We start from the raw sequence: 26017 nt of genomic DNA on the forward strand, positions 1-26017 counted from the left end.
TCACTTGGTCCATTTATTTTTAGGACCAAGTCTCAAAAAAGTGCCCCAACTGACCAGATGACCATCGGAGGGAATCGGGGATCACCTCCCCTTACTCCCCCAGTGGTCACCAACCCCCTCCCACCCAAAAAAAAAAAAAAATAAACATTTTTGTGCCAGCTTCTATGCCAGCTTCAAATGTCATACCCAGCTCCATCACAGCACTATGCAGGTCTCTGGAGCAGTTTTTAGTGGGTACTGCAGTGGACTTCAGGCAGGCAGACCCAGGCCCATCTCCCCCCCCCCCCCTACCTGTTATACTTGTGGTGATAAATGTGAGCCCTCCGAAACCCACTGTACCCACATGTAGGTGCCCCCCTTCACCCATAAGGGCTATGGTAGTGTTGTACAGTTGTAGGGAGTGGGTTTGGGGGGGGCTCAGCACACAAGGTAAGGGAGCTATGCACCTGGGAGCAATTTGTGAAGTCCACTGCAGTGCCCCCTAGGGTGCCCGGTTGGTGTCCTGGCATGTGAGGGGGACCACTGCACTGTAAATGCTGGCGCCTCCCACGACCAAATGGCTTGGATTTGGCCGGGTTCGAGATGACCACCATTAGTTTCCATTATCGGCGGGAAACCAATGGCGGCCATCTCTAACGCCGGCCCAAATGTTGAGATTTGGCTGGCCCCGACCGTATTATCGAAATGAAAGATGGCCGGACATCTTGTTTCAATAATACGGTCGGGTATGCCGCTTTCCGGGGGCCGGCCTTGGAGATGGCCACCCATATAGATGGCCGGCCCTGTTCGATTATGCCCCTCTAAGCCACACTATAGGCACACTAATGTTTTTAGCACATGCTAATACTAGAGACACCCATAGGAAGATATAGGTGTCTCTATTGTTAGCGTGTGCTAAAAACGCTAGCTCAGCTTGGTAAACAGGGCCCCTAGTGATTCTGCATGCCTTCTCGCCAGATCTTTTGTATATCTGATGCATAAAAAGATGTCTTCTAAACCATCAAAAAATGAATCACCTATGAGTTACTCCATATCAAAGTGGCCTAAAACTGATCTCTCTATGCCAGAGAAAACTGCATTGCCACCCAACGTGTCAGACACACATACCACTTTAGCAGATGAAATGAAGTCATTACATGAGTTAATGCAACAAAATTTCATGAACACTGCTGAAATTAAATCTGAGAATGCAGAAATATCCACATTATTAACCAGATCCAATGCGTGTCTCGAATTATTAGAAGCGTGCATGGCAGCTCACGATCTCCATGCCCAAAACGTGCAGCAGCATCTGATGAAAATGGACTCCCTTCAATCTGAGCTTAATGATCTTGCTAACCACTTGCGGAGAAATAATGTTTGCACACTTGGAGTGCCTGAAAACAGCGAGGACTCCAATATGTGTGCATTTCTACAGGAGCTCTTATAAAAAATCCTCAGCATAAATTTTACACCTCCGCTCAAGATGGAACATGCACACAGGATGCCATGTAGGCTTCCGAAGGGCTTTGTTTTCTTGCGCCCAATAATAATGTGGTTGTTGTGGTATAATCAAGCTCTCCAGATTTTGCAAACTTCAAAAACCAAAAGCAGCATACTTTTCAAAAGTAAAAAAATTAATCGTTATCCCAGACTTTACAAAAACAACTGCATGAACAAGGAACAGCTTTCTTGAAATGAGACCTAAACTCAAAGCCATGGGGCTCAATATAGGCTTTTATACCCAGCACGAAGGAAAGTTATGTGCCACAATACTACTAAAGTATTTAATAATCCTGAAGCACTATGTTTGTTCCTGGATGATCACAATGAATTGCACTCGAAGTGGAGCTTAATTATATATCAATATAATATCACTTTCTTGTACCTCCTTAATTTCAGTGGCTGATAAGTAATTTTGAGTACAACCATTTTTTTAAGCAGCTTGCCGGTGGATATGCTCTCCCGTGCCTCTCCATTAACATCCGTGATTCCCACAGCTATTGTTCCATCTGTTTTGCAATGTTTACCTTCGCTGCAGCACTTTTTATTTTTATTGCCAGCATGGATCAAGTTGCTATGCCTCAACTAATTACTTTATTTTCTACTGCAAGCTTGCTATTTTTCCAACTAGTACCACTACATGCTCAGATGCATATTACCATCAGGCAGATCTACTAATATCTCTTATTATTTCACACATATGTCTGGCATTCACTTTCAGGCTCATTTTCAAAAAAGATAGACATCCAAAAAGTGACATAAGTCAGCATTTGGACGTTTATCTCACAGAAACGTCCAAATCAGTATTATTGAAACCTCTTTTTGGACATCTTTCTCTGAAGTCCACCAGAAGGACGTCCAAATCTCAAGGGGGGGTGCCAGGGGCATGGTCAAGGCGGGATTTGGGTGTTCTTAAGACTTTCAGCCATAATGGAACAAAGCAAAAACATCCAGGACTAAAACTTAGACATTTTAAGCTAGACCTGTTTTTATTACGAATAAGGCACAAAAGGTGCCTTAAATGACCAGATGACCACTGGAGGGAATCAGGAATGACCGCCCCTTACTCCCCCAGTGGTCACTAACCCCCTCCAACCCCCCCAAAAATTTGATTAAAAACATTACTTGCCAGCCTCTGTGCCACCCTCAGATGTTATACTCAGGTCCATCAGAATAGCATGCAGGTCCCTGGAGTAGTCTAGTAGTGGGTGCAGTACACCCAGCCTCCTACCTCTCCCTACCTGTTACAATTGTGGAGGAAACTTTCTCACAGTTTGGGCTATGGTACTGGTGTACAGTTGGGGGTAGTGGGTTTTGGGGGGCTCAGCAGACAAAGTAAGGGAGCAATGGTCAGATGTGTACCTGGGAGCATTTTATGAAGTCCACTGCAGTGCCCCCTAGGGTGCCCTATTGCTCTTCTAGGATGTCAGGGGGACCAGTCTACTAAAAATGCTGGCTCCTCCTATGTCCCAATGGCTTGATTTTGGACGTTTTACACTTGGACGTTTTTTTTTCAAAATGGCCGAAAAACAAAGACATCCAAATCACAGGACGTCCATAGTATTTTCAAACGCAAAAGATAGACGTCCATCTTTTTCAAAAATGACCTTCTTTCCTGTTCGGAATTTGGATGTCTTTGTAAAACGTCCAAATTCAGATTTAGACGTTTCTTTTGAAAATGCCCCTCCACTTTAAATGTCAAGGGAGTTTATCATGTTATCACATGAAAGAAAATTTTAATTATCTAAAACGCCTTAAATCTGATATATGTTTTCTTCAAGAATCTCACATATCTGATATAGAGGCATTGGCTCCTATTTTGAACATTGCTTTTCCGCCCCTGCTCAAGACTGAAAAAAAATGTTACTATAATTCTAATAAAAAAAGTATTGGCCTTCAATATTCCTCCCATAAATATGATAATGGTAGATGGGTATATGTAGAAGGAACCCTTATTGGAAAAACTATCATTATGCTAAATATCTATTCACCTAATGTGGATTACTCATCTTTTTTTCAAAATGTAATAACTATAAATAACATATCTTGTGCCTCTCATAACATAATTGGAGGAGCCTTCAATTTTTCATTAGACCCATTTCTTTCTAGAACTTCTACATGTCGTCCTGCAAAACTTCATGTTTGCAACACCTTAACTACCATCATGAAAGAGTATAGATGGACTGATCTATGGAGATTACTCCACCTGAATGATAAAGAATTCTCTTTTTACTCTGCACCTCACCACACATATTCTAGATTGGACTATTTCTTAATCACCAAAGATATCATCCCTCTTCTCAAGTCTTCAGTTACTCATAACATTATCATTTCATGTCATGCTGCTATGTCCTGTACCTTTCATTGGTCATCAGAATCTAAACAACAGGCCACCTGAAGACTTAATCCAGCTGCCCTCACTGATCCTGATTTTATCAAGCATATACAGTTCTATCCAAAGACTTATTTTCTAGAAATTCAACTCCAGATGTCAATTACACTACAGTATGGGAGTCTTACAGCTTGGTGGAGGGGACAGGTTATCAGTTATACTGCCTATCAGAATAAAAAACGTAAACAAGATCTTACTGCTCTGGAATCTGAGATACATTTGCTTGAATCTTCACTCTGGGGTCCTTTTACTAAGCTGCAGTAAAAAGTGGCCTGTGGTAGTATGGGCGCATATTTTTGGCATGCGCCGGGCCATTTTTACCACATCTGGGAAAAAGGGCATATTTTTAATGGGACAGGAAATGGGTGTGCGCTAAAATTAAAACTAGCGTGTGCCTATTTACGGCCTGAGTCTTTACCACCACCCATTGATCTAGCGATGACTCACATGCTACACGTGCGTTAACTGTTCAGCATGCGCCAACTGCTGATTACCGCCGGAAATGCTGCACTTGGTAGAAAATTTAAAAATAATTTCTACCACCAGAATGAGCTCGCACCAAATCTGAAATTACCACCAGGGGGCACGCTAGCCTGGCGGTAGTTTCATTTTGGCGCACACTGCACATGTGTGGACCCTACCGCAGCTTAGTAAAAGGGCCCATCTATAATCACTGAGACCAAGCTTTTCTAACTAAATTACAATCCATGAAATTCAAATACAACAGCATTATTAGTCAAATTGCACATGCTATTCAGTTTAAACAAAGCTCTGTTTTCTATGCATCAGCTAACAAAGCGGGAAAACTACTAGCATCTTATCTTAAGGGTCAATGCACCAAACAAAGAATTGCTGCCATGAAGAATTCTTCTTGGCATATACATACCTCCACAAAGAATTTAAGGGGTCCTTTTACAAAGGCGCGCTGAAAAATGGCTTGCAGTAGTGTAGGTGCAGGTTTTGAGTGCGTGCCGATCTATTTTTTAGCGCGCCTGTAAAAAAGGGCTTTTTTATTTTTGCCAAAAATGGATGTGCGGCAAAATGAAAATTGCCGCATGTCCATTTTGGGTCTGAGACCTTACCTCCAGCTATTGACTTAGCGGTAAAGACTCACACGGTAACCGTGCGGTAATGACCTACATGTGCCAAATGCCACTTGGCGCGTGTCCGTTATGCGCACCTGAAAATAAAAAAATATATTTCAGATGTGCATATCGGATGCAATCCAAAAATGAAATTACAACAAGAACCACTTGGTAATCGGGTGGTAACTTCATTTTGGCGCATATAGGGCACGCCTAGATGCTTACACAGTTTAGTAAAAGGACCCCTAAGTCTTTCTATACCAATTCGAATCTCAAAACAAGAAATAATTGATTTCCTCTCTTCAGTCCAACTCCCCAAACTAAATCATATCTCCTGTGACTCCTCCTCTCAGGATATATTCATCAGCGAAATTCAACTGGCTATAAATGACCTCCCAGCAGAGTTCTTTAAAACATTTTCATTACTTATCACCCCAAAGTTACAGCTTTATTTTGAGGATTTACTTTGACACCCTGACTCTACAGGTTGCTTTTTGGAGGAGAATGTTCTTCTTAATACCAACCCAATCACATCATCACCCTCAAACTACCCATCTGCTAACCAGCTGGCCAAACACTTCAATGGCAAAATTACCAATTTGTGCAACGTGATTCCCCAGGACTGTGCAAATATCAATTCCTTTCTTGACGAACTGGACCCCTACGCAGATGAAATTCCAACTGACCGATCATGGACAAATTTCACCCTCCTCACCACTAAAGAAGATTCTATGGTGATCACCATGCTATCCAAATCTCACTGCCATCTTGACCCTTGTCCCAACTACTTAATGAAAGATGTTCCACAACGCTTTATTGCAGATATTTATTTATTTACAACATTTGTATCCCACACAGTGGCGTACCAAGAGGGGGGCGGTGGGGGCGGTCCGCCCCGGGTGTCAGTGGGTGGGAGGTGATCCACTTCGCTCCCGCTGCTCCCACCCTACCTTTAAAAAACTTTTTTTGAAGCGTCGTTGCAGGCAGCGCCTCGCGTCTGCCCTGCTGGTAAAAGAAGTAAATCTCTTTGCTTCGAAGTTCGTCGTTGTCGGGCCTCACTATGTCCCGCCCTCCTCTGAGGTAACTTCCTATTTCCGCGAGGGCGGGACATAGTGAGGCCCGACGACGACAAACTTCGAAGCGAAGAGATTTACTTCTTTTACCAGCAGGGCAGACGCGAGGCGCTGCCTGCAATGACGCTTCAAAAACTTTTTTGTAAAGGTAGGGTGGGAGCAGGAGAATCGAGTCGGGGTGGGGGGGGGGGTCCTCAGATGGGAGAGGGGTATTGTGGGGGTTCTTAGATGGGGAGGGGGTTTCCAGATGGGAGAAGGGGACTGAGTGGGGAGGGGGTTCTCAGATGGGAGAGGGGTGTTGTGGGGTTCTCACATGGGGAGGGGAGGGGGTTTTCATATGGGAGAACGGGACTGGGGTGGGGAGGGGGGTCTCAGATGGGAGAGGGGTATTGTGGGGGTTCTTAGATGGGGAGGGGGTTTTCAGATGGGAGAAGGGGACTGGAGTGGGGAGGGGGTTTCCAGATGGGAGAAGGGGACTGAGTGGGGAGGGGGTTCTCAGATGGGAGAGGGGTGTTGTGGGGGTTCTCACATGGGGAGGGGTGGGGGTTTTTATATGGGAGAAGAAGACTGGGGTGGGGAGGGGGTTCTCAGATGGGAGAGGGGTGTTGTGGGGGTTCTTAGATGGGGAGGGGGTTTTCAGATGGGAGAAGGGGACTGGAGTGGGGAGGGGGTTTCCAGATGGGAGAAGGGGACTGGGGTGGGGAGGAGGTTCTCAGATGGTAGAGGAGAGGGGTGTTCTGGGGGTTCTCAGATGGGAGAAGGGGTGGGGAGGGGGTTCTCAGATGGGAGGAGGGGGCTCTCAAATGGGAGAAGGGGGCTGGAACTGGGGTCTGAGAAGGGGTCATGATGGAAAATGGGGCATGCCTGGGTCAGGTGGGAGAATGGGTCGGGCTGAAAAGGGGGGCAAGGCATGTGGATGAAGGGGGCTGAAACTGGGGGCTGAAGGAGGGTAGGTGGGATAAGGGGGCTAGTACTGGGACTGGGGGCTGAAAGGTGGCAGGGGCTGAAATTGTGGGGACTGGGGGCTGAAAAGGAGACAGGGAGAAGTGGCTGGGGCTGAAGCTCAGGACTGGTGACAGAAAAGGGCTGGGGTTGAAACTGGGGGCTAAAGAGGGGACAGGGAGAAGTGGCTGGGGGCTAAAGCTCGGGACTGGTGGGAGAAAAGGACTGGGGCTGAAACTGGGGACTGGTGGGATAGTGGGGATGGAACTGGGGGCTGAAAAAAAGGGGCAGAGAGGGGACAGATCCTGGATGGAAGGGGGAGTGAGAGGGAGGGCAGACCCTAGATGGATGGGAGAGGGAGGGCAAATGGTGGATTGAGCGGACAGAGAGAAAGTGCAGACAGTGGATGGAAGCGATAGAAAGGGCAGACAGTGAATGGAAGGGGGAGAGAGAGAGGGCAGACAGGGGCAGATGGTGGATGGAAGGAGCAGAGATAGAGGGCAGATGTAGATGGGAGAGAGGGCAGACATTGGATGGAGGGGACAGCAGAGAGGGCAGACACTGGATGGCAGAGAGAGAAGAAAGACAGATGCTGGATAGAAGGAAGACAGTGAAAAGAAGATGAGGAAAGCAGAAACCAGAGACAACAAACTGTAAATAAAATATATATTTTTATTTTTTTTGCTTTAGGATCAAGTAGTATTGTAGCTGTGTTAATGTTTATAATAGAACGTAAACAAAGTAATCTTTTTATTGGACTAATTTTAATGCATTTCGACTTAACTTTCAGAGACCAAAACCCCCTTCCTCAGGTCAGGATAGGATACTGTAACAGCACTATACTGTATTGACCTGAGGAAGGAGATTTTGGCCTCTGGAAGCCAAATGTATTAGTCCAATAAAATGGTATTATTTTATTTTCTGTATTTGTTTTATTTCTATTTGTTAATTTGTAAAGTGGTGATTGGTATTTGTTAGTTTTTTCAAATTTACATCTGCTGTCTTTATATTTTGCACAGTACTAGTGGACATTTTCTGTTTCTGTGGTGTTGCATTGTATGCAGAGTCTGGCATCTTGGGGGTTCAGTTTAATTTTTGTCTAAATAGAAAGTTTATTATTGCTTATTCTATAGTGGATTAGGGTGTATCTGTGTTTGTGAAAAAGACATGGCTTTCGGTTGGCATTGACTGTGCAAGATGGACGATCTGTGTTATTCTGCCTGGTTTCGTTTACAGTAGGTGAATTGATGTTCTAGTGCTCACTGTAGTGTTTAAGATGCTTTCCTTTTCCTTGTGTGACTTGTAGAAATTACTGCTAGAATTGCTCTATAGGTCCTGAGTGTTTTGTATTCTTGGCATGCCTAGTACTAGATTTTGGAGGGGGGGTGTTAAAAAAATGACCGGCCCCGGGTGTCAACTACCCTAGGTACGCCACTGATCCCACATTTTCCCACCTATTTGCAGGCTCAATGTGGCTTACATATTTCCATAATGGTGATTACCAGTTCCGGAATAAAAGAAATACACAGTTAAGGTAGAGGAGACAGAATGGAGTAAGTATTCAGGAAGGAAAGTTCATCTTATAATAAAATCGGGATAACTTAGTTTGAAACAATCATGAATCATGATATCACCTCACACCTAAACTTCCTGCTACAACAAGGTTCTTTCCCTACTGAACATGGCAACATACTACTTACACCAATACCTAAAAACCCCAAGAAACCAGCGAATGATGTCGCCAACTACTGCCCTGTTGCATCCATCCCTTTGCTAATCAAACTGATGGAAAACAGAGTGACCTCCCAAATCAATGAATATATACATAAAATCTCCATTCTACATGAATCGCAATCGGGTTTCCGTCCAGCTCACAGTACAGAAACTGTCCTACTCACTCTAATATTCAAATTTAAACAGGAAATTTCATTTAGTAACAACATCCTCCTCCTACAATTCAATCTATCAAGCGCATTTGACATGGTAAATCATAATATTCTAACCAAACTACTGGATAAACTTGGGATTGGTGGAAACGTCATTAATTGGATAAAAGGCTTCATCACCTCAAGATCTTACCAAGTTAAATCAACCTCAACCATTTCATCTCCATGGTCACCAAACTGCGGCGTACCTCAAGGATCTCCTTTATCCCCGATCCTATTCAATCTGATGATGATACCCCTGGCCAAAGCTCTATTCAGACATGGTCATCTACGCAGATGATGTCACCATTTTCATTCCCTTTAAATCTAATCTAACAGAAATGTTCGACAAAATATCCTTGGGCATTAACATCCTAACCTCCTGGGCTAACGCCTTCAAAATGAAAATGAACAAAGAGAAAACACAATGCCTAATCCTATCATCCCAACACTCAGCGCTCCTCCCCACTAATCTTACCACCCCTGACATCACAATCCCCATATCTGACAATCTGAAAATCCTTGGAGTGACATTAGACAACCATCTCTCACTCGAAAGTCATGCAAAATCCACTACAAAGAAAATGTTCAGCATGATGTGGATATTGAAACGTGTAAAACCCTATCTCCCCCTAAATACTTTCCGGAACTTGGTACAATCCACGGTACTTACCCATGCTGACTACTATAACAGTATTTTCTTAGGCTGCAAGACCCACATCCTGAAAAAACTTCAAACTGCCCAAAATACTGTAGCAAGACTTATTTTTGGCAAATCTTGATTTGAAAGCGCAACTCCTCTTCTTGAAAAACTTCACTGGCTCCCTATCAGAGAATGTATCAACTTCAAGGTCCATACATTAATCCACAAGATTATCAACGGTGAATCTCCAAGCTATATGCTTAATTTGATTGACCTTCCCACCACTTACTTACCTCAACCTACACTACCCTAATTGCAAAGTTCTCAGATATAAAACATATTATGGATCTAATTTCTCCTTCTTAGGCAGCCAACTCTGGAATGCCCTCCCTAGACCTATTAGATCAATCAATGACTATCTACCCTTCCGGAAATCACTAAAAACCCATCTATTCAAACAAGCCTCCAAATGACCCAAACTAATCCTATAAACCATTCTACCCAACACATATCCAGGAGACAACGACCTTGACTACTTTTCCCACCATAACTCCCCCTCCTCCACCCCTTCCAATGTTCACCTACCCTTGCTCTCTCCTCTCCTACTCCCTTCACCCTGTCCCTCTCCCACCTATTCTGTTTTATTATTCTGCGATACTTAACTTTACTGTCTTTATCAATATTCTGTAATCCCTATTACTATGTAAGCCGCATTGAACCTGCTTTTAGTGGGAAAGCGTGGGGTACAAATGTAATAATAAATAAATAAATAAATACAATTATTTTACTGAAGCCTAACCATGACCCCAAGCATGGTACATAACTATCGCCCAATTTCACTTTTCAGCTTGGATTATAACATTTTCACCTAGGTTATGGTTATCAAATTGGAAAAAGTGATTTCACCACTTATACACTCAGATCAAGTTGGTTTTTGTAAGAGTTCCCTTCTCCACTACTGCCAACTCCAGACTTCGCGCCTTCTGTCTCGCTGCACCCTACGCCTGGAATAAACTTCCTGAGCCCCTACATCTTGCCCCATCCTTGGCCACCTTTAAATCTAGACTGAAAGCCCACCTCTTTAACATTGCTTTTGACTCGTAACCACTTGTAACCACTCGCCTCCACCTACCCTCCTCTCTTCCTTCCCGTTCACATTAATTGATTTGATTTGCTTACTTTATTTATTTTTTGTCTATTAGATTGTAAGCTCTTTGAGCAGGGACTGTCTTTCTTCTATGTTTGTGCAGCGCTGCGTATGCCTTGTAGCGCTATAGAAATGCTAAATAGTAGTAGTAGTAGTAGTAGAGTTGCTATGGCTCAGATAACTCTAGACTCTTTTGTCATTGTATCTACTCTGCCTGGACAAAATCTGACCCTTTACTCACTGTTTCTATTAATGCTGAAAAAGCATTTGACCAGGTAGAGTGGACATACCTCTTTTGTGTTTTACATCATTTTGGTTTACCTGGTCAAGCTATTATATTCTAAACCATCAGCAAGGATTATGGCTAACAGGGATCTATCTAGTCCAATTACTTTAAAGAGGGGTACCCAACAAGAGTGCCCCATGTCTCCCTTGTTATTTAGGGGTCCTTTTACTAAGGTGCACCGAAAAGTGGCTTGAGCTGGTGTAGATGCGTGTATTGGACGCGCGCAGATCCATTTTTCAATGCACCTGCAAAAAAACTCTCTTTTTTTAGCCAAAAATGGATGTGTGTCAAAATAAAAATTGGCACACATCCATTTTGGGCCTGAGACCTTACCGCCACCCATTGACCTTGCGGTAAAGTCTCACACGTTAACCAGGCAGTAATCAGCGCGCGTACAATGCTGATTATTGCCCGGTTAGCACCGTGCACCAGAAATTTTCCAGGGCGCCTAGTGGGCACGCTTAGAAAATAAAATTACTGCTTGGCCACGCGGTAGCCGGGTGGTAGTTCAAACTTGATGTGCATAGGACGCGCGGATGCGCCTACGCGGCTTAGGAAAAGGGCCCCTTAATCTGGTGCTTGAGCCTTTGCTGGCAAAAATAAGACAAGACCCCCTTATTACTGGTGTTAGCATTAAGCATTTTGAATTTAAATTGTCAGCATATGCTAATGATATTTTATTATTTATGTCTAATCCCCAGGCCTCATTATAAGAATTCACCTCCATGGGCTCTACTTTTTCCTCCCTGTCCGGCTACAAAGTTAACTTGGAAAAGACAGAAATTATGCCACTTAATACAGCATGCACTATCTTTTCCATACCAGGTTACCCATTTCATTGGAATACCTCTCACATCAAGTACCTGGGTATTCTCTTCACCTTTGATTTACATTCTTCAGTTAAGCTAAATATAGATAAAATCTCTAAGTTCAGCGCTGCGTGCATCTGGTAGCGCTATACAAATATTAATAATAATAATAAAACAATTAAGCAAGATTTGAATACTTGGTCTCCCCTTCACCTCTCTTAGTGGGGGAGACTTGATACCCTAAAAATGATGATAGTGCCTAAACTTTTATATGCTCAAGTATGCTTCCCATATTTTTCCCTTCTATATTCTATTCATCAATAGAAAAACTGTTGGTTAATTTCCTCTGGGCAAATAAAAAGCCAAGAATAGCTTTATCCAAATTGAAAACATCCAAATCCCAGAGTTAACTGATTTAAAATACTACCACAAATCTTAGTTACTCAGACAAGGCACAATTTGGTTAACAAATGACAATTCCAATTTATCACAATATTGGCTACAATTAGAATTATTATTATTGCCTCATTCCTTTCTGTCTAAAACCTCGGGTATGCATTTACCTGTCTTTCTATTATCCAACCCTATCATTAAAACTATCTACCGTCTTCTCAAAGAATTAGATCTTTCCCTTGATATTCCCTGGGAATGTTCTAAATTTGCCTCCCTTTGCACAACCCAGATAGATAATAAACCAATTTCATGGCCTGTCTGGCAGTCACTTGAGATTTGGAGCATGAGTGATATCTGTTCTTATTCTAATATCATACACAATGACTTAACCTCTAAAACCAACCTACTTCCATCTCTGACGTCATTTGCTCAACTACAATCACAGTTCAGTCTTCCAGACTCACAATTCTATCACTGGCTTCAATTGACCCATGTCATTAAAAAATTAAGGACCCTGTTTACTATAGTGCGCTAGCATTTTTAGCGTGCAGTAAAAATTAGTCATGAAAGACTCCAAAGGAAACTGGAGAGTCATGGGATCGGAGGCAGTGTATTATTATGGATTAAGAGCTGGTTAAAAGATAGGAAGCAGAGAGTAGGATTGAATGGTCATTATTCTCGATGGAGAAGGGTAGTTAGTGGGGTCCCTCAGGGGTCTGTTCTAGGACCGCTGCTTTTTAACATATTTATAAATGACCTTGAGATGGGAGTAACTAGTGAAGAAAAGGTTAGACGAATTTCATATTCAATATAAAAAGTTTATTCATTTTTTTAGTTTACAAACTGAATACCATCAATTGGGTATTCAGGAAGCATATCTAGACAAAGTAGAATGCTTACTACACAGATCTCTCATTGGTCTTATATAGCATTTTTCTTTGGCATCTGACTATACAACATCCCTGTGCAAGTCTCTGAATACCACAAGCTGTTAATCATGTGCAGAACATGCCGCATCTGCTTTCCCTTATTGCTCCCCCTTCTTGCCAGACTTTCTGGAGCCGTGCCTTTGGCTGATGTTTAATGTCCGTCAATCTTCTCATGCCTCAGGAGGTTTGGTTTACTGTTAAAACAGCTTGTTGTAATCATGGAGCTTTCCACTCCCCTTCTTTCATTCTTTTATTCAACATCCTCCCTTTGAGGCCTGGTATTCCAGGACTCAAACATCTGTTTCAGCTCCAGTCTGTTTCCTTACCTCCCTTCTAAATCTCCTCCCCCATGTTTGTGGCATTCAGTTTCTGCACGCTTTTTCAATATTTTTGGCTGACATATTAAAGTTCTATTCATTCTTGATTTCAGTTACCATTATCATTTTAAAAGCATCCTGGCACATCTTTGCAAATATGCTAATACACATGTTACACAGCATTAAACAGATTCAATTGTACTAGGGTACAAAATTTATATCTCTTGAGGTATATAATTTATAGGACAGTGAGTGTCATCAAAGGGGAATACACTGTCATTCATTCTTACTTTTCATTAGCTGATGTGGCATTAAAAATTACACAAATTAAAAGCATATTCCAAGGTGTTAACATTCATCAGTTGTTACATATCATTGAGTTAAAGTCTTATTGCAGCTTGTTTTATTGCCACACTTTTCTTTGGTGGCTGTGACCTTTACAATCACTGTACTTCTTCCTATAGACCAATTACCTGTTACAACATTGTGTGTGTAATTGCACTTTATCGGGGGAATGTTTCCAGTTGTCATACTATTAATCAGACACCAAAATGATGTCGTCCGTAAGCAAGGCTTGCTTATAAATAGTCTCATTTGTCCAATGAAGGTTTCCACCATCCCTTACACAGGTATCATTGGGATAACGGTGCCCACCCAATTTTATCATTGTAGTCCCATACATCATAGCTGGCAAGGACAAGGATGTGGGCACATATGATACAATCAGTCAAATTCAACATCTTGGCCGCTGTAACAAGTCTATATGTGTTCATTGTCCATTAACAAACAACAACATCCCAATACCATCATGTTTAGGGACATGATGTTTGTTTATTCTTTGTCCATTTCAATATTATTAATTCATCGAATATCTGATAAATGTATCCAAGAAGTATGACCTTCCAGACGGGCAGCGGTCTGAGTAAGGGCCGTGATAGCAAAAGGCCCTACATACACAGGATCCTTCCACGTTTTATGTGTAAAGTTCTTTCGTAGTACTAAATCACCTACTTTAAAAGCACAAACATCATTATTCCCTACTTGATGTGACACATTGGTACGAATCATGTCACTGGTCAAATTTAGCATTGGTTGTCATTTTTGCCAATACTGAATAGTGCTATCCACATTTACAGTTTACATGGGAAAAAATTGACGCCCCGTCTGTATCTGAAATGGGGACAATTTTGTACGCCCATTAGGTTGGGCCCTTATTGTCATTAATGCTAATGGCAATACATCAAGCCATGTATATAATTTTCCCACCATTTCTTTATTGAGAGATTTTAATAAGACTCTCAATTTTGTTTTTAAAATACCATTGTAGCGCTCCACCAAACCATTGGAGGTGGGGCGATACACTGATACTTTCCTGTGTGTTAAACCCATAATCGTTTCCATTTCTTTCAAAATACTGTTATTGAAATGTGTCCCGTTATCAGAAATTATTCTAGACGGACACCCATGTCTTGGCATAATATGAGTTACCAGGCATTGTACCACCTCATGTGCTGTCTCCCTTTTACATGGAAATGCTTCTATCCACCTTGAGAAAGCATCCACCCAAACTAACAAATATCTTTTTCCCTGCACTGGAACAATCATATCAGTGAAATCAATATACCATTCTTTTGCTGGGCCTTCTGGTATTGGAAGTGTCCCAGGCGATATTTTAGGACCTCTTTTAGGTATGTTAATATTACATACCATGCAATTCTGCACAACCTGTTGAATCAGGTTATCAATTTTTAAAGTCCAAAATCTTTGCTCAAATTGTTGTTTCATTGTTTCTTTATTCCAATGCATGGTTGCATGCCACTCAGTTAATACCTTAATCACCTGACTCATTGGCATACAAGGTAATCCTTCTTCTGCATTAAACCATTCACTTCCCAATTTCATACATCCTCTCTTCAACCATTTTTCACTTTCCTGTCCCTCTGGCTGCCACATTTCAATCTTATCTACATTCGTAAGTGGCCCTTCCTGTGTCTGTCTAGTATTATACAAAATCTTTTCACTTTGCTTAACCACCTCCGTTGCTGCTGCATCAGCCATTGCATTACCTTGTGCCTCAAAGGTTGGCCTTTCAGTGTGGGCCGGGGTCCACACAACTGCAGTTTTTCTACCTTCACGTTCCCTTCTTGCCAAAATTTCAAACAGCAATTTCCAATATGTGTAATGTTGTAAATTTTTACCTGCACTGGTTATCATCCCCCTACGTTGCCATTTTAATATATGATACTGTAGTGAACTTGCAACGTAACCACTATCAGTATATATGGTGACATTTTGAGTCATATCAGTTTGTTGTAAGGCCGTAATAACGGCCAAACGTTCAGCATGCTGTGCAGTATGGTCAGGAGGGGTTTATATTGTACTTGCATTATCTTTCTTAGATTCTCATCTACCTGCACGCAGGCAAAGCCTGCAACAGTCCTTTCACAAGCTCCATCTGTAAACCATATCAACCCATCAGATAAGGGTTCAAAAGTAAGACAGTGAAATGTAGGGATTTTTATAGTATCGACCTCACCCTCTAGATCGACAGGAAAAAGCAGATCTATCTTATTTCTCTGTTCTTTAGTTAATGGTATTATTCTTATATCTTGTCCTAAAAGTACTGCTACATTATGGTCCACATCCGCATCTTGCCCTGTTTGAGCCTTATACAAATTTATACATTTTGTCAAATGCGCCGAAAAATCAGTTTTAGGGTCCCATTTATTTGCCGTAATGGCTGAAAAATCAATCGGGGTTGGATACATCACATGCAGAGCTGCAGAAAGAGCAGCCTTAATATTCCCTACATATACATCCCCATCTGCAGTATGTGACGGCAGACGCTGATATCCACACTGCACTGCCAGTTGAGATATACTAATACCTGACGCTGCACACAGGGCTTTAAAATCTCCAGTAGTCAATTGAGTCCCTGCAGTTGCCTGTTCTATCCCATCTAACCACATACGAGCTCCTTTCACTATACTGGGAATTTTTACAACTAAAGTTGTAACATCTACGGGAGTGTATGGTTTGTAATGGCGTACTCGATTGCCAGCTGCGTCTAAGCGCGTCATAACTGGCATGACCTGTTCACTGAAGCTGGAGGCCAGTGCCCCACAGACTTCCTGCTTTTGTTCTTCTTCCAAATCCCGTTTTATTTTGTGGAACCAATGATCCCAGAATTCCAATCCCTCCTTTACTTTATTTTTTATTTTTTTTATTTATTTGTTGCTTATATCCCACATTTTCCCACTCATGCAGGCGCAATGTGGCTTACAGAGAATTAAATAAGAGTACAACCTTAAAAGCTTAGGCAGGCATAAGAGAAGCAAATTTACAAATGTTCCATTCCCTATACCCGGGCAAGATTTGTTGACAACCTCTAATAATTCCTGAATGTCCTCATGTGTACTAGGACCATTTTCATCGCACGGCAAGGGGAGCCGTTTTACATTTAACAAGTGTCTAGTAGCCCCCCACCATTCCTCACCATATTTAGTACTATTCAGTCTCATAAGTTCTGCAGCCACATGCGTGCCTCGAAAAATTGGCCTGGGGGGCCCTGGGGTTAAAGATGTTGGCATAGTTTTTGTTCGCTTATGAGTTGGGGTTGACATAGTCATGGGAGGCTCGGAGTACATCCGCAGTCGTCCCTCAATTTCAAATTGTGTTGCCAGGTCATATTGTTCTGATGTAATTAGGGTTTTCAAATCAGGGTACGTGCCTGATTCTGCACTAGATTTTCCTTTTTCTTTCTGTCTCACCCGTTTTTTCTCCTTTTTCTGTTCCCTAGTCCCCACATCACTGTCCTCATTATCCCCTCCCTTTTCACTTTCTGAATCACTGGGGGGGTCATCAAGAGCCGAATACCAAGCGCATGGCACAGAGCGCTTTGGCTTTGATTCCTTCATTTTATCAGTCGTCCTTAGGGGGCACAACGTGTCCCTGCTAGATTCATACGACGGGGGATTATTTCTTTTATACATTTCTGCCTCTTGTTGTATCCTATCTACATCAGCATGAAAAAGATCTGCTGCTACAGAAAATAAATTCCAAATTGTAAGATGCTTCTCTAAACTTTTCTTCTTTTTCTTATTCTCTTGTATATATTTCAGGAGAGATAATAATTTTGGACGATCAAACGATCCATACTGAGACCAGTTTGCATCATATTTGACCCATTTCTCATGTATTTTTTCAATCTGTTTTTTTTCTAACGGGAATAATTCTATGACATGCTGCAAAGGGGTGCATTTTTTTGAACTATCTAAATCTAAATACAAAGCATATACAGGAGGCTTTTCTTTCTTATCTGCCCCTTTCCCTTCCATTTTATTCTGACTATTACAATTTCTCCTATAGAGCCACAACCTACAAAAATATACTAATGCACTTAAACAAAGAAAATATACAAAAAAGAAAACTACAAAGCTAAACAAATATACTACTAATAAGTCCACAATGTAAGCTTACTCACGCGTCTTCTTATTTCTCTTTAGCAAGCCCAGGAGTCGTCACCTGTATGTCCACGTCAGTAGGTTGATCACTCCCAAATCAGTGGTACACAGAAATCAGGCTTAAAACAACGCTTGCTCTCAAAATCCAATCCTGTAAAAACTTTCATTAACAACAAACACTTAATTTGTCATTTGTCTCGCCTTCTCTTTTCCGTGTGCGGCATAAATCTTCTGTCCTGCCGCGGTCGCCACTTTGAAGAAAAGGTTAGACGAATTTCATATTCAATATAAAAAGTTTATTCATTTTTTTAGTTTACAAACTGAATACCATCAATTGGGTATTCAGGAAGCATATCTAGACAAAGTAGAATGCTTACTACACAGATCTCTCATTGGTCTTATATAGCATTTTTCTTTGGCATCTGACTATACAACATCCCTGTGCAAGTCTCTGAATACCACAAGCTGTTAATCATGTGCAGAACATGCCGCATCTGCTTTCCCTTATTGCTCCCCCTTCTTGCCAGACTTTCTGGAGCCGTGCCTTTGGCTGATGTTTAATGTCCGTCAATCTTCTCATGCCTCAGGAGGTTTGGTTTACTGTTAAAACAGCTTGTTGTAATCATGGAGCTTTCCACTCCCCTTCTTTCATGCTTTTATTCAACACTAGTGAGGTAATTAAATTTGCAGATGACACAAAGTTATCCAGGGTCGTCTTGTTGCAGGAGGAGTATGAAAGATTACAAGAAGACCTCATGAGACTGGGGGATTGGGCAGCCAAATGGCAGATGAAGTTCAACGTTGACAAGTGCAAAGTGATGCATATGGGAAGGAGAAACCCTAATTACAGCTATGTTATGCAAGGTTCCACATTAGGAGTTACGGACCAAGAAAGGGATCTGGGAGTCATTGTGGATAGGACGTTGAAATCTTCAGCTCAATGTGCTGTGGCGGCTAAGAAGGCAAACAGAATGTTGAGTATTATTAGAAAAGGGATGGAAAACAAACATGAGGATGTTATAATGCCGTTATATCGCTCCATGGTGCGACCGCACCTGGAGTATTGTGTTCAGTTCTGGTCGCCTCATCTCAAAAAAGATATAAAGGAATTGGAGAAGGTGCAGAGAAGGGCAACAAAAATGATAAAAGGGATGGGACAACTACCCTATGAGGAGAGGTTAAGACGGCTAGGACTCTTTAGCCTGGAGAAAAGGCGGCTGAGGGGTGATGTGATAGAGGTTTACAAAATAATGAGTGGGGTAGAGTGGACAGATGTGAAGCATTTGTTTACACTTTCTAACAATAATAGAGCCAGGGGACATAAGATGAAATTAGAATGTGGTAGGTTTGAAACGAATCGGAGAAAGTTTTTCTTTACTCAGCGCGTAGTTAGACTCTGGAACTCATTGCCGGAGAAGGTAGTGATGGCAGCTGGCCTTGCTGAGTTTAAAGGGGGTCTAGATAGATTCCTGAAGGAAAAGTCCATTGATCGTTATTAAATATTGTTTTTTTCCAGGTTCTTGGGGCCTGGATTGGTCGCTGTCGGGGACAGAGTGCTGGGCTTGATGGACCTTGGGTCTTTTCCCAGCGTGGCGGTGCTTATGTGCTAGTTTGCGTGCTAAAAATGTTAGTGTGCATATAGCGCAGCTTAGTAAACAGGGCCCTAGTTGTTCAATGTCATCACTCTTCTTCACTTCCCTCTCTATTAACGTACTGTAAACCATTTCATACAGCAGGCCACTCTAAGTCCTATTTCTATAAGCTTCTTAAACACTTATTTTAATAAAAAATTACTCGCTGTACTCAGCTTATGGCAATAAGACCTTCATTTTTACCTTTAAAGAAAAGAAATGGGAACTTTTCTGGTCCACTGTTTTTTCCTCCTCCAGATCGCCAACATTACACAGTCTTTATACTTCTTGGCTCACGGGTCATACTGGACCCCAGTTAAACCACACTGAGGGGAATAATCGAACGGCGCCGACCAAATAGATGGCTGGCCATCACTATGGCCGGAGCCGCAAACGGAGGAGCAAACCGTATTTTCGAAACGAGATGGCCGGCTATCTTCGTTTCGATAATACGGTCAGGCTGGCCAAATCTCAGCATTTTGGCCAGTTTTAGATATGCTATCCAAACTCTGGGTATCCTAGAAAGATCGGTTTCAATAACTATGCTCAACAACTCAACCAGAAACCTTACTACTAAATAAAAAAAAACAAAGTAAATAAAAAATCTGAAAATAATTAAATAATGTGCTCAGGTTTTTTTTGGTGTGTTAAAGTGTCTCAAGGTTTTGAGAAGCATTTGCACACAGTTCTCACATCATCGCACGTCCTACCAGTTTTAGATATGGCCAGCGTTGATTTCCGCCGATAATGGAAACTACTGCTGGCGATCTCAAACCCTGCCAAATGCAAGGTATTTGGTCATGGGAGGAGCCAGCATTTGTTGTGCACTCATGCCCCTGACATGCCAGGACACCAACTGGGCACCCTAGGGGGCACTTCTAAAAGGTAAGAAACAAAATTACAATACCTCCCAGGTGCATGGCTCCCTTCCCTTGGGTGCTGAGCCCCCCAAAACCCACTCCCCACAATTCTACACCATTACCATTACCATAGCCCTTTGACATTTTAGGCTGGCATAGAGGCTGGCAAAAAAGTGCTTTATGTTTATTTTTTTAGTGTGGGAGGGGGTTGGTGACCACTGGGGGAGTATAGGGAGGTCATCCGCCATTCCCTCCGGTGGTCATCTGGTCAATTGGGGCACCTTTTTGAGACTTGGTCGTGAAAAAAAAGGGTCCAAAAAAGTGCCCTAAATGCTCGCTAAAAACGGCTCTTTTTTTTCGATTATCAGCGAAAGCCGGCCATTTCTGTTCTCCCGATAACGACGCCCAGTCCCACCTTCACCATGCCTCCAACACACCCCCGTCACCTTTGGCCGTTTCCATGATGGAGTGCAGTTGAAGGCGGCCAAAATCGGCTTTCGATTATACCGATTTGGCCACTTTTGCGAGATCGCCAGCCATCTCCCGATTTATGTCGGGAAATGGCCGGCGATCACTTTCGAAAATAAGCTAGATTGTATTAACTCTAGTATGTCTCCCAATTGTTGGTCTTGTGGCAAGGAGCATGGCTACCTTCAGCACCTACTCATTTAATTACTGGGAATTTGTTTGGTCAACTATCTGTAAATTACTCTCCATTAATTATCAGATTCAATATAATTTTATTATACTTAAATCCATTTGTTTTAAAGATGTTTTAGATCAACACAGCAGTGTCTTACTGGATACCTTATTATCTGTTGCTCTTAATGTTTTACTTAATGCATGAAAACATTTTATGCACGCTAGCCACAATTCATGGCTATAAATATAAGGCTTATATTGCAAGAAAATCTGGTGATATTTCTACATGCAATGCTAAATGGGAACCTTTAACATCATTTATATTTGATGAATGTAATATCCATGCTGTCAATGTTCACAGTCAAATTTCTTCTTTTTGTTTGTGTATTCTCTTACTTTATTATGGGCATCTTTTACAAAGCCGCACTGCCAATTCTCGGTGCAGCAAATGAAAAGAAGCTCATTCAATTCCTATGGGCCTCCTCTCATTAGCTGCATGGGAATCGCTAGCGCGGCTTTGTAAAAGAAGCCCTATATGATTATTATTTTTCAATAAAGAAACTTAGACTAAAAGAAAATATGACATCCATTTTCAATGATTCCTTTTATTTCTATGTTTAGACTTAAAATGTGTAAGTTATCTGAAAAGCAGTTAATTTCACACGCTTCCTATATAATTTTTTGTTTTGCCATAGGAGTGCCCCAAATCCTGTCTCAGTTTAAAATGAATAGCTTTCATGAGATAGAGGGATAATTCTATAAAGAAGACATCAACATTTAAGTGCTAAGAATGCATAAATTATCAGAATATTGATGTATATGTATGTATGTGTGCACAAACTCTCATACTGAAAGAAATTTTGGTGAACCTGGAAGACATACTGAGCCAAATTGACAAATTAAAGAATGATAAATCACTTGGACCGGATGGTATACACCCCAGGGTACTGAAAGAACTCAGACATGAAATTGCTGATCTGCTACTAGTGATCTATAACCGGTCATTAAAATAGTCCATAGTACCTTAACACTGGAAGGTGACCGATGAGATGCTGATTTTTAAAAATGGTTCTAGGGGTGATCTGGAAAAGTACAGACTGGTAAGCCTGACTTCAGTGCCAGGCAAAATAGTGGAAACTATTATAAAGAATAAAATTACAGAACACATAGACAAACATGGTGTAATGGGACAGGGTCAGCATGGATTCAGCCAAGGGAGGTCTTGCCTCACCAATTTGCTTCATTTCTTTGAAGGCTTGAATATATATGTCGATAATGGTGAGCCGGTTGATGTATCTAGATTTTCAGAAAACATTTGACAAAGTACCTCATGAGAGACTCCTGAGAAAATTAAGGAGTTATGGGATAGAAGGCATTGTCCTTCTGTGGATTAAGAATTGGTTATTGGACAGAAAACAGAGTGTAGGACTAAATGGCCATTTTTCTCATTGGAGGAGGGTGAATAGTGGAGTGCCGCAGGGATCTGTACTAGGACCTGTGCTATTTAACATATTTATAAATGATCTGGAAATCGAAACGACGAGTGAGGTGATTAAATTTGCAGATGACACAAAACTATTCAAAGTTGCCAAAACGTATGCAGATTGTGAAAAATTGCAGGAAGACCTTAGGAAACTGGAAGTCTGGGCATCCAATTGGCAGATGAAATTTAATGTAGACAAATGGAAAGTAAGGCACATTGGGAAGAATAAACTTAATCTTAGTTATCTGATGCTAGGGATCACTTTAGGAGTCAGCACTCAAGAAAAAAACCTAGGTGTCATTGTAGACAATACGCTGAAATCTTCTGCCCAGTGTGTGGCGGCGACCAAAATAAGCAAACAGGATGCTACAAATTATTAGGAGAGAGATGCAAAATAAGACCAAAAATATTATAATGCCTCAGTGGCATTAATATACAGGAGGTGAGCCTTTTTCAAATGAAGGAAAACTCTGGAATGAGGGAGCATACAATGAAGTTAAGAGGAAATAGATTAGGAGGAATCTAAGAAAATCACGGAAAGGGTGGTGGATGCGTGGAAATTTTTTTTTTTGTTACATTTGTACCCCGTGCTTTCCCACTCATGGCAGGCTCAATGCGGCTTACATGGGGTAATAGATGGAGGTCATGGAGACGAGGACTATGTCAGAATTTAAGAAAGCATGGGACAGGCATGTGGGATCCCTTAGAAAAGGAAGAGTTAGTGGTTACTGAAGATGGGCAGACTTGATGGGCTATTTGGTCCTTATCTGCCATCATGTTTCTATGCATTGCTCCATGGTGCAACATTACCTTGAGTATTGTGTTCGATTCTGGTCGCCTTATCTCAAAAAAGATATAGCAAAATTTACGACCAAAATGATAGAGGGAATGGAACTGCTCCCATTTGAGGAAAGGCTAACGAGGTTAGGGCTCTTCACCTTGGAAAGAGACAGCGGGGGGGGGGGGGGGGGGGGGGAGATATGATTGAGGTCTACAAAATCCTGAATGGTATGGAGCGGGTAGAAGTGAATCAATTTTTCAGTCATTCAAAAAGTACAAAGATCAGGGGACACTCAATGAAATTACATGGAAATACTTTTTTTAAATCAAAATTTCAAAAATTAATCAAGCAAAATTAATACTTGTGCAGAAAAGTATGGTATAACAACAATAATATTACAGAATCAAATACATTGAACAAATGAAAAAAGAAAAAACATCATCTGTCAATCCTACTCAAGTCCACATATTTAAGATCCAAGATGTTAAACAATGGAAATTCTAATATAAAGGAAACTAATAAAGGGCATTTTCCTCATCTACCAAATCACTAGATTCCTGTTAATCAAAATAGAAAAGAGAGCCTATAACTGGGGAGTTATTGCCCCCCAGTAGTCCGTTTAGTTAACAAGAAAGCTGTAAGATGGGAAGGCTCATAAAAACACATTTCACCGATTGGTATCTGATAACACATTTACATGGAAATCGCAAGAAAAAGGTAGCTTCTAACTGGTTTCATTAATAAAAATTGCTGGCATCTCTTCTGAGTATCCTTAGAAACGTCTGGAAAAATTTGAATTTTCAATCCCAGGAAAGTCTTATCTTTATTTTGTAAAAAAACATTCTCAGCAACCAATTCTTATCAGGTGCCAGCACTACAGTAGCAATCAAAGTTGAAGCCATGACCAAATTGGTATTTGAAGACTCCAATAAAGCAGAAACATCCAACACTTGATTATCTTGATCTTGCTGATTAACTACTGGTTTAGTAGGTAAATAATATACTTGTGAGAAAGGTGGAATACTTTCTTCAGCCACTCCTAATATTTCTTTAATATATTTTTTCAACATATCTCGGGGGAGGCTGTAAATTGTTTAGGAAAGTTAAGAAATTGGGGATTATTACTCCTACAAAAGTTCTCAAGAGATTGTCTTCCTCCTCAAGTTTGTTCGATCTTTAACTATAGTACTTTGAAGAGTCTGTATATGCTGAAATTCTTTCTCTTGTACCTTATTTTGTTGAATGAAAGTTTCTAATCCAGAGTTTCTTTTGGCTTCCCTTCCAAACTAGTCAAATCCTGGGTTAGTATTTGGACTTCAGGGCACAATGCTTTACCCAAGTCCACAATTAAACTCCATAAACTATCAAGAGTAATTTCAGTAGGTTTAGATACAGATAAAGGAAATAAAGCCATCTGTATCTCGGATTCCTTGTTAATAAAAGGATCTTACAGCTCCCAACTCCCCCACATTATCAGATGGAACGGCTTCAACTATTCCTGGTGAAGCTAATGGCTCCAGGCTCCTCCGAGCTCCCTCGGGTTGGTAAAGTGCCTCTTGTCTCTCTTCTCCTGCCTCACCCTTTGTTAGCAGGGTCGGAGATGCCGACAGCGGGGAGCTACTGCCTCACGGTTGTGGAGGAGGGGCTCTCACGTCAGGGCTGAGCAAAACCTCTAGTCCAGGGAGCATCCCAGTACCTCCATCCGCCCCGAAGCGCTCCAGCAGGCTGCCTTCCGACAATCCAGGAATTCCAGTCCTTTGAAGGTAAGAATCAAGCAATCCAACACGAGAATGAAGACTTTGCTGCTGAGAGGCTGTGGCAGTGGATCGGCCCCTTCGCTTCATCATCTGTCTAATTGCAGGAATCACAAAGAGCTGGCATGAGCATCAGGTGAAGACAGCAGCCATCTTGAATCTCCACACACATGGAAATACGTTTAAAACAAATAGGAGGAAATATTTTTTCACTCAAAGAATAGTTAAGCTTTGGAACTCATTGCTAGAGGATGTGGTAATGGTGGTTAGCATATCTGGGTTTAAAAAAGGTTTGGACTGTTGGATTATTTGTAGTAAATAATTAGCAGATTTTATACACACAGCTTCAGCTTTAGAAATGTTAATTTCTTTTCTTCATCTCTCTCACATACACCCCAGAATAATTCACTGCTGAGTCACTTTAAAGTTGAAGTAACAAAACATCTGTTTACTCACAGTTTTAGTCAGATTATATTCAGACAGGCTTATATATACATAATACTATACATTTGGATTATCAGCTCTTTCCATGTGCTTAGATGGTAATGGATGCTCACACCATAGATCCTCAGCTTAGGAGAGACCATGAGCTCCATGTGCTGTGCCTAACCCCCACAGGAAGTTGCATGGGTGTGACCTCTCTAGGTAATTCACATCAGAGGTCACAGAGTAATCACAGAGAAATAATAGCTGACAGGCAATGCATGTAAAATACAATACATTATTCCAACAAACCCCTTCTCATGCATAACTGTCATGCAATTATTAATTCACACAAAGTCCAAGCTTTATTCGCAGATTCTCAAAACATTCTCTGGGTAACGGTTTGGTCATGATGTCAGCTGTCATCTCACTGGTGTGACAATAGTCTAGACTGATGACCCTTCTTTCGCCAGCTCTCGCACGTTGTGATATTTCGTTGCGATGTGCTTGGTGCGTGACTGAACCTTGTCATTCTGTGACAGTCTGATGCAGCTCTG

At 41.6% G+C, this 26017-nt stretch overlaps 1 protein-coding gene across 1 annotated transcript in view; it reads left to right on the forward strand.

Annotated features, from left to right (window-relative positions):
- The window catches only part of LOC115469687 (multidrug resistance-associated protein 5-like), a 416281-nt gene that overhangs the window by 328129 nt on the left and 62135 nt on the right, over window positions 1–26017 (forward strand).

The sequence above is a fragment of the Microcaecilia unicolor genome, chromosome 4 (genome assembly GCF_901765095.1).
Source record: "Microcaecilia unicolor chromosome 4, aMicUni1.1, whole genome shotgun sequence".
Lineage (NCBI taxonomy): Eukaryota > Metazoa > Chordata > Amphibia > Gymnophiona > Siphonopidae > Microcaecilia > Microcaecilia unicolor.